This window comes from Rhipicephalus microplus, chromosome 9 (genome assembly GCF_043290135.1).
Source record: "Rhipicephalus microplus isolate Deutch F79 chromosome 9, USDA_Rmic, whole genome shotgun sequence".
In the NCBI taxonomy this organism is placed as follows: Eukaryota; Metazoa; Arthropoda; class Arachnida; order Ixodida; family Ixodidae; genus Rhipicephalus; species Rhipicephalus microplus.
In genome coordinates this window covers 8,167,221-8,175,556 of record NC_134708.1, presented here as the reverse complement: position 1 = coordinate 8,175,556, position 8,336 = coordinate 8,167,221, and the positions used below count along the sequence as shown (strand labels likewise).

At 48.6% G+C, this 8,336-nt stretch overlaps 1 protein-coding gene across 1 annotated transcript in view; it reads left to right on the top strand.

Annotated features, from left to right (window-relative positions):
* The first annotated feature begins 1,297 nt into the window (after positions 1-1,297).
* Shab (potassium voltage-gated channel shaker cognate b) overlaps positions 1,298-8,336 on the top strand; it is a 29,753-nt gene continuing 22,714 nt past the window's right edge. The window contains exon 1 of the mRNA XM_037415409.2: positions 1,298-1,651. The gene's annotated coding sequence lies outside the window, so the exon portion shown is untranslated. The remainder of the gene's footprint in view (positions 1,652-8,336) is intronic.

Below are 8,336 nucleotides of genomic sequence, written 5' to 3'. Positions count from 1 at the left end.
CTCACCCCCAAACAAGCGTTGGCCCTGTCAGATCTGTATCAGTGGTGCATTGTACAGCCGTTAGTGCGTGCTCTGCATGGAGCGAAGTACTTGACGTGCACTGATGACGCATTAACTTGCGCCAAAGCCTCTGTTGTGACGTGCTTCTCGCATCCCGCGCTATTTCTTCGCACTTTCTAACCTTAACAGCGGCACGCAGAAAGGGCACCAGTGGCGCCACAGTAGCACGCCTGTGTGCCCTCAACTTCGCAAGTTTTTTTATTTGGCTTCTCCGTTGGCTTTAGTGCGCTGCAGGCGAAACACGCTTTACAGGGGTAAGAAGGTAAAAAATAAAGGATTGGTAACGGGGCGAGCGGCAGGCGGATTGATCGGCCGTTCTGCGGGGTCCGACGGCGGCGGGCCGGTGTGTGCGTGTGCAGCCGGCAGTAGTCATGGAAACCTGTTGTGTCGCCGGCGCCGACACCGGTGTGGTCGTTCGCTGCCGCGAGCCCAACCCCAGGCGCTGGCGTCGGCGCACCCTTGCCTCCGCGGCTATTTTTACGGCGTCCTCTGGCGTCGCCGTCGTCGTCGACGGCGGCATGGCGGCGCGCCCATCGATCCCCTGGGCGAGCACCGAGCCGCCCTCAGGTGAGCGTCGAGAAAGTTACGAAGAACTGAGGGAGAGGACGGTCCGGGTTCACCTTCTCCATCACGCGAGCAATCGTATGTCGGCGTCATTTTTGGCCGCTTCCACCGTAAAGACGAATGCTTTTGTCGTCCGTAGAGCACGGTCCAGTGACCGCGGACGCGAACAGATGATCGGAAGAGCCGAACGCCGTAGCGGCGCACGGCGGCGTCTCGGCGCCGGCGGTCGCTGGGAGAGGGTGAAGTAGAGGAGAAAAGGGGTGGCGGCGACCGCCGGTAGTTCCGGGGGAGGCGGTGGTGCTGTGTGGTTCTTCCAACGGCCACCACGTGACCAGCGCTTTCTCGCGCGACCCTCCTCCTTGTTGCTCATCTCCTCTCTTACCCTTTCTCCGAGTCCACGGTGGGGCCGCCCGTACGAGAGCGCCCTGGCAAGTAGACGACGCGTCCGTTCGGCCGCCCCGTAGCATGGACCGAAGGCCCTACGGCCGGCCGTCCGCTGCACCGTCGTCACTCGTGACCCGCGTCTGTCTCGGCCGCCTCACGGGATTCGTGTTGCACTAGGGGTGTGAGAGAACTCTCTGGAAAAGTTGGCGTGGTTTCTCTTTGCGTCCATGAAGCCACGGTGGCGCCCGCACCGGCGGCGCCCTGTCGTACATGGAGGGGTCCTGCTTCTGCGGAGAGCGGCGGACCGATAGGCGACGCAAGCCTTCTGTGACAGGACGACCGGCGCGCCGTGCCGCACCGAATCGGAGGGTGTATCCCCGTAGCGTGTCCGTTTGTGGCGTCGCGTGCGGCTGGCTCGACCTTGCCCCCGGTGTCGTCGTAGGGCGGCCAGGACGCGCCCAAGGCCGGAGGGCCGCCATGCGGTACCCTTGCACCACCGGCTGCTGCGAGTCAGCGGCTCTAGACCGAGCGGTGGCCCTGGTGGCACGACGTTGCTGCGGGCCGCCCGTCAACGCAGTCGTCGTTCGGCACCGACGCGAGGAGCTGTGAGGAGGGCGCGCGCCACCGCTCCACTCTTTCCTGGGTGAGTAAGCGCCGCCGGCCTACTGTCCCTGGCGGTCGCGCGAAGAGCCTCTCGCGTGGCACGATTAGCGGCTTCTTTGTTGTCTCGCGTCCTTCGATGACGCGTGGTCGAGAGCACGCGTGGGAGGCCCGTGCTCTGCCAAGGTTCGTGCGTAGAAATTGACATCGCGTAGCCGAGCGACGGTACTCCAGATTTTACGGCCTCTCTTAGACTTGCCTGTGGCCTCTCTTAGACTTGCCTGTCCAGCGCTTTGACTATTTAGCCTTCCTCCCTGTTCCACATGATTGGCTCCGTGGCGATCTGCAGGCCCGCCCATCCAATCTGAGCGCATCTTTTCGTCTCTGTGGTGCTTTTTTTTTTTTTTACTAACCCAAGTATTGGCGTATCGTGGTGACATCAGCTGTCTTGTATTATCGATGACTGCCTACCGTTGTGGCGCCTTCACGGTCCGCTGATATACGGGAGCGTTTAATTTAGTGCCGGCGATGTGTATTGTTCACATTGACGCTATTCATGGTGCCTCTGGGCAACGCATGCAGTGTTAATAGGTCACGTCTCGTACACCCTCGATTGAATTGTTCATGTGGTTCATATCTAAATTTTGTCTTCAAGCTGTGCTGTGTTTCTTGCTGAACAAACAAGCTGCGAGCCGGGTCTGATATGTTCTTGTGCGCACTACTGCAATGTCATCTCATTGTTTATGCATTAGTAATGGGCGTAAGGTCACGACTGCTGCTTAGCACGGTGCAAGCCTCAATTATGCATATATGAATCAGCACAAAACAAGTCGACAAAGTCTCTCGCTGGTTGCCAGGACATCAAATGTAACTAGGCTCCATGACAAGTGCAGATGATACAGAGGCAAGAGTCTTGACTCCGAAGAACAAAAAATATATATCCCTGTGTAGGCTGCAGTTGCCGAAAAAAAAAGAAGGCGTTTGTTTCTCCAGAATGCCCTGTCTTCATTTTATTGGTTGCTAAACGTGTTTTGAATTTTCTCTTGTGCATGTGAACATGACAACAAACTATGTGTACATATATGAATAAGTGTGTCTTGTCTTCACACTTCGAGTTCCTGTCAATTGATAACTCTTTTTATTAATTTATGGGCTGGTCGGATATTGTGAACCGGAGAATATTTCATTGGGTGTTAAGCACCGAAGCTTAACGGTAGTCGGTGAAGCACAAGATGGCTGAGACTTTACGAATAATGCCCTAACGCGTACGCTTGATGTTCGTTAATGTACTCCGTTTTTCAACTGATTTCGGTCTCTGGGGTTGGATATTGAAACCGCTACCTCGTGTTCAACACGTGGAAGTCGAATCGCTCAGGTCCCCAATAGTTTGATAAGTACATTCATCTTTACCCGTTACACTTGCCTTTTGCTGATAAATCGTTCACAAAGTGTATTCCTTCTGCGTTCATAAGCTGAACCATAATACGGCTACTTGCGTAAAAGTACATTGAATTCAAGGCCATGCTGCGAACTCACACAACATTGCTGCTGACCAGCAGGCGCACCGCCCTCCAGACATGGACCTTCCAGCCATTCCCCTTTCACCTCAGCCCCTAAACTTCCTCCATACCCGTAAAAATGTTCTCCGGCAGGATACATGTGCTCTCATTCCACCATGTGTCTGCTCTCTTCCTCCTCACCTTACTAGGGCGGAAGAAGTTGTGCTTAGAAGGCTTTAGGAAGGGGTGGCCCTTACACCGGCCGTTATATCGTCACGGAAACTGGTCACATTTACGAGTTCGTGATACGTGTCCGTATTGTCCCACTCCAGCGATGCAAGCAGATGCATACCACCTTATATGGACATGTAAACGATTGCAGCCAGAACGCCCCCGTCACTTCGCTCAAGCCGGCCTTCGCTAGAGTGACACAGCCAGTTACAACCGCTGGATACATGAAAACAGATTCCACAAGACACTACTTCACTCCATACAAAACACCGGCCTAACAGCACACATTTAACAAAAAATATTATGCCTTGAAGGCAATTCTTTGTCGCAATAAAAAAAAAATCTATCACTTTGAAAGGTTGTTCAAAAAGCGTACATGCCGCGAATAGTCATACATAGTCGCACGATGCTTATTATTTCTTTGGTCCGCCGCGGTAGAGCAGTGGATCCCGGCCGTGGCGGTCGCATTTCGATGCAGGCGAAATACCAGAGAACCGTGTGCTGCGCCAAGGCAGTGCACATTCAAGAACACCGGGTGGTCGAAATTTTCGGAACCCTCCACCATGGCGTCTCTCACTATCATATTGTGATTTCTGGACGTAAAGCTCCAGATATTATTATCATTGACATTCATAATGGAAAAATTGGAAGCGCAAACCAACGGGACACAAGAGAAGGGACAAACAAGCGCAGACTGAAACTCAGTTTATTCAGATAAGAAGTTGTATACCAGAAGGATGAGAAAGGGAAACAACTGGGGAGAAGGTTCCACCTTGATCAGGTGTCGTCCAGAAATGATATTTCACAATCTAACAATGATATAGACGGTGAACTAACACAACTATCAAGATTCTTTTCTCTTGTGTCCCGTTGGTTTGCGCTTCCAATTATTTCATTATGAATTTGTACCAACTAGCCCACCTGTCAACCCTACTGCAATTCATCATTGACATCCCTCATTCTGGCCTCAAAAGGGAAGTGTTTTTTAAGACGGTGTTCTTGTCTTCACTAGCTGACGTGTCACTTTCACATCGTTCTTGTCGGCATTTTTGAGCACGCGCTCAAAAAAGAAAGACACAGAACGCACTCTGGTTTGTGTTTTCCTTTGCATTTTGGTCTTATAGTCGGCGTCCCATTAATGTTACCGCGACCGCCGATGAGTACTCCTGGTTCTAGCCGCGGCCTTATTTGATTCGCTCGTGCTTTGCTCGAGGGCCTGCCTCTCGGCTAAACTGATTGCGCAGTTGTCGCGGGCTGCTTCTCTTGGCAGGGCTAAACGAGCCGCTAGTAATGCGTTGTTTCCGCCTAGCATCAGGAATACTTTGGCATTGCCTCAAGGAAGACGGCGTGGAGGAACATCGCCAGCTGCTCTCTGTGTGTCCGTTTGAGAGTTTATTCTGAATAGCGTCGCGCCTACGTGTGGCCTAAACGGCGCTCCTCAGCTCACGTTGTTAGGGCTCACCAATTTGTGCGCCCTTCCCTTTTATATTCACCAATGCACGTACCATTATACAGAGCCACTGACTAACCGTTATGCTTTTCAGGACACACATTGATTGTTTTCAATTTCCGTTTGTTTCGTTTACAGTTGAAATTAGGGACAACTTTGATGGTTCGCTTCGCGCATTGACAGATGATGAGTTCGTTGAGCAACCACCTAACCCTGTCACGTTTTAGTCTGTTTTTTTCTTATCTTAGCTGTTGTTCTTTTTCTTTGTTCACACTAACATGTAATCACACCTGGTGAATGACTTTGTTGAAAAGTTATGTGAGCATGTCACACCCTAATCTGTTTGTACACTTTTAGCGTTTGTTCTTTTATTGTTTGTACAAAATATGGACCCACTTCTGCTATGTATCTAATTCGAGACAGCAGCATCTCTAAATTATTGATTGATTTGTGGGGTTTAACGTCCCCAAACCACCATTTGAATATGAGAGACGCCGTAGTGGAGGGCTCCGGAAATTTCGACCACCTGGGGTTCTTTAACGTGCACCCAAATCTGAGCACACGGGCCTACAACATTTCCGCCTCCATCGGAAATGCAGCCGCCGCAGCCGGGATTCGATCCCGCGACCTGCGGGTTAGCAGCCGAGTACCTTAGCCACTAGGCCACCGCGGTGGGGCATCTCTAAATTAAAATATAGGAGGGATATCTAAGAACTCTTTTTCATGAATATAGAATTAATGAAAGAAAACGAAAAAGGGTAAGATGAAAGAAAGAAGGACTATTAAAAATGTCTCAACTTGAGGGATGTGGGAAATCAGTTTAAATCTTACCTCTACCGTCATAAGAGTTTTAAGCAAGCTATACACTAGCGTCTGGTAATTTGTGTCGTCTAACTTACGCTGGGTACGTGCTTCATGCTTCTAGTGCATCACTGGAAGTCGTTGTACTTGTTCAAGAATTTTCGAAAGCTCTTCACGATTTTTATTGGAGAGAGAAATTAGGCTGCAACAAACCTGTTCATTTAACTTACACCAATCACCTCGTAACGATGTCGACATCAAGACTGTATGTGGCACAGCTGCAAACTGCGGCAGTCAATATCGCTTACTGCATATAGATGTGATCAGCGTGGTTCAGCGTATGAGTGAAAAAAAACGTAAGCGTACTGTCTTTCCGCTGAAATTGGAACGTGTGTGTATGAAAGGCCTAGTGACTTCCAACAAAGGTTCGAGAAAAACTTTCATAAAAAAGGGTGTGTCTTAGCTAAATAAGTAGAACTAAAGACGATGACGTATGGTGTTACGTAATTTGATAAGACAGATGTTTGGGTTAGTTGGTGATTGGAAATCAACATATTTGCACAGCGCAAGACTACCAGTAGTTACGACGTAACTACAGAAGAAGAAACAAAGACAAAAAGAGCGCTGATGGTAGTCTTGCGCTGTGCAAATATAGTGTTACGGTTTCTCCTTGTGTACACCTTTTACACGCTACTTATTCAATGATGAATATCTCCAAAGTAGCCCAAATTTCATTTCCTGTAAGATGCAACTTGCTGTGCGCTTGTTTGTGTCTCGTGATCGCGAAAAGCGGGAGGGTGCACCGCAACTTGATGTCACGTGACTTTGACAGGAACGTCACACATGACGTCATTTTATCGCCATACAACTTGAATACAAGGCAAAGTTCTTCCCGACGTTGCGCTAATATCGCTATTTAGGCCACTGTCAGTGTTTGACACGTGTCATTGAGGGGCTAGTAAAATGTGCCGTGTGGCTTCGCGTTTCTATTTTGTATCACTGATAGGGTTGCAACCCTACCGCTAGAATATAAAAAGTAAGAAACAGGTCTTTGTAGTGGGCGTGGGGGGGGGGGGGGGTCTTATACAGGTGGGTAATTTTATGCGGAAGAAAAAAAACGACTCCGTTTCCAGTCTTTGACACGCCACGGCATGTATTGTAACAATGTTTGCATACTCAGAAGTCAACATGATGCACACGTATGCAAAAAAAAATAAAGACAGGCCTAACCAACCATTCTGTTGCCATAAAAAGAAATGTCGCTCGCATATATGTGTTCCACTCGGGGCTGAGAACATTAGCAATTAATATTACCACATCTTGTCCACGGAAAGGAGTTAATTCTCAGGTTGAAATCTTTAGTCTTTCAAAACAGGCATCGACGTAATTTTTGCTGCAGCGCTTCAAAGGCGGATCATCTACGTTTGTGTTGCACCAAAGTAACCACCGAGTTCATCTTTCGCTCTTGTTAAATGGTCGACATAATTAGAAGGGTCAATTACTTTGTGTTTTTATGGGCACATGATAGTAAGTGGTTGAAAATTTTGTCAGAGTTTCGGTGACTGACAAAGAATAGCTAGTATGTAAGACGTTGCTGAACTTACTCTTATAAAATGCAAAAAATAAATAAATAAATAATCGAGATGTGATAGCCAGAAGACCGGCCAATGATCACCAATTTTAGGTGCGTATGCTTAGCCGGCCCACTGCCTAAATAACCGGTCATGTCGTGGTCTAAAATCGGGCACGGCTACTGCCAGAGCCAGGCACGACAATGACATGCCACTGGTGATGTCTTGCATGACGTTTTTGCTTATGTCACGTGATCTTTAACTGCTGAGGGGCGAGCAGACTCTCCGGTTAGAAGCAGCGCTGCTATTAAATCGTCTTGCAATATCTCTCGTGCGTGTGCATTAAATTTTGCACGGTTTATATCACTTTTTTTGTCCACTGTAAAGATAACTTTGCTCGTTGTAGCCTCGTCGGCTCTCCTTATTCGCCTTGTGCTTTCTATTTTAATGCGGAGTTCCTAGCCGTTAGTAATTATCACCTGGCCCAACCCAATATATCTTATTTACTTCAATAACTCGCCCTTTGGCTAAATGTGGTGTTAAAGGTATACGAACAAATTTAATTTGTTCAGAAAGTCCAGCAGTGAACGATTTCCTCATTTTGCTAAATTGATCCGAGGATAATATAAAAACATAGAAACGGAAATGATATTGAAACGGAAGGAAGGACAGCAGGAAACAGACTTCAGATCCTTGGCGCGTGGTTGGCAGCCTTTATAGAAAGTAACCAGATCAAAGAAGGTAATCCTGCCCCGCCGCGGTGGTCTAGTGGCTTAGGTACTCGGCTGCTGACCCGCATGTCGCGATATCGAATCCCGGCTGCGGTGGCTGCATTTTTGATGGAGGCGAAAATGCTGTATTCCCGTGTTCTCATATTCGGGTTCACGTTAAAGAACGCCAGGTGGTAGAACTTTCCGGAGTCCCCCACTACGACGTCTCCCATAATCATATGGTGGTTTTGGGACGTTAAACCCCATTCATAAATCAAGCAAGAAGGTGATTCCTTCTTGAATCTGGTTAGAGAAAGATATATATAACGTCAAATCGGACGTTTGAACTTGCTGGCGTCTGAGAATTTCATGAGCAAACGTGCAATACGACGGTAGTGGAGCTTCAAAGGAAGCAACTCGAAAACCTCAGTCCGCTGCTTTTGCTACTATTTTTTCTCTTTCATTC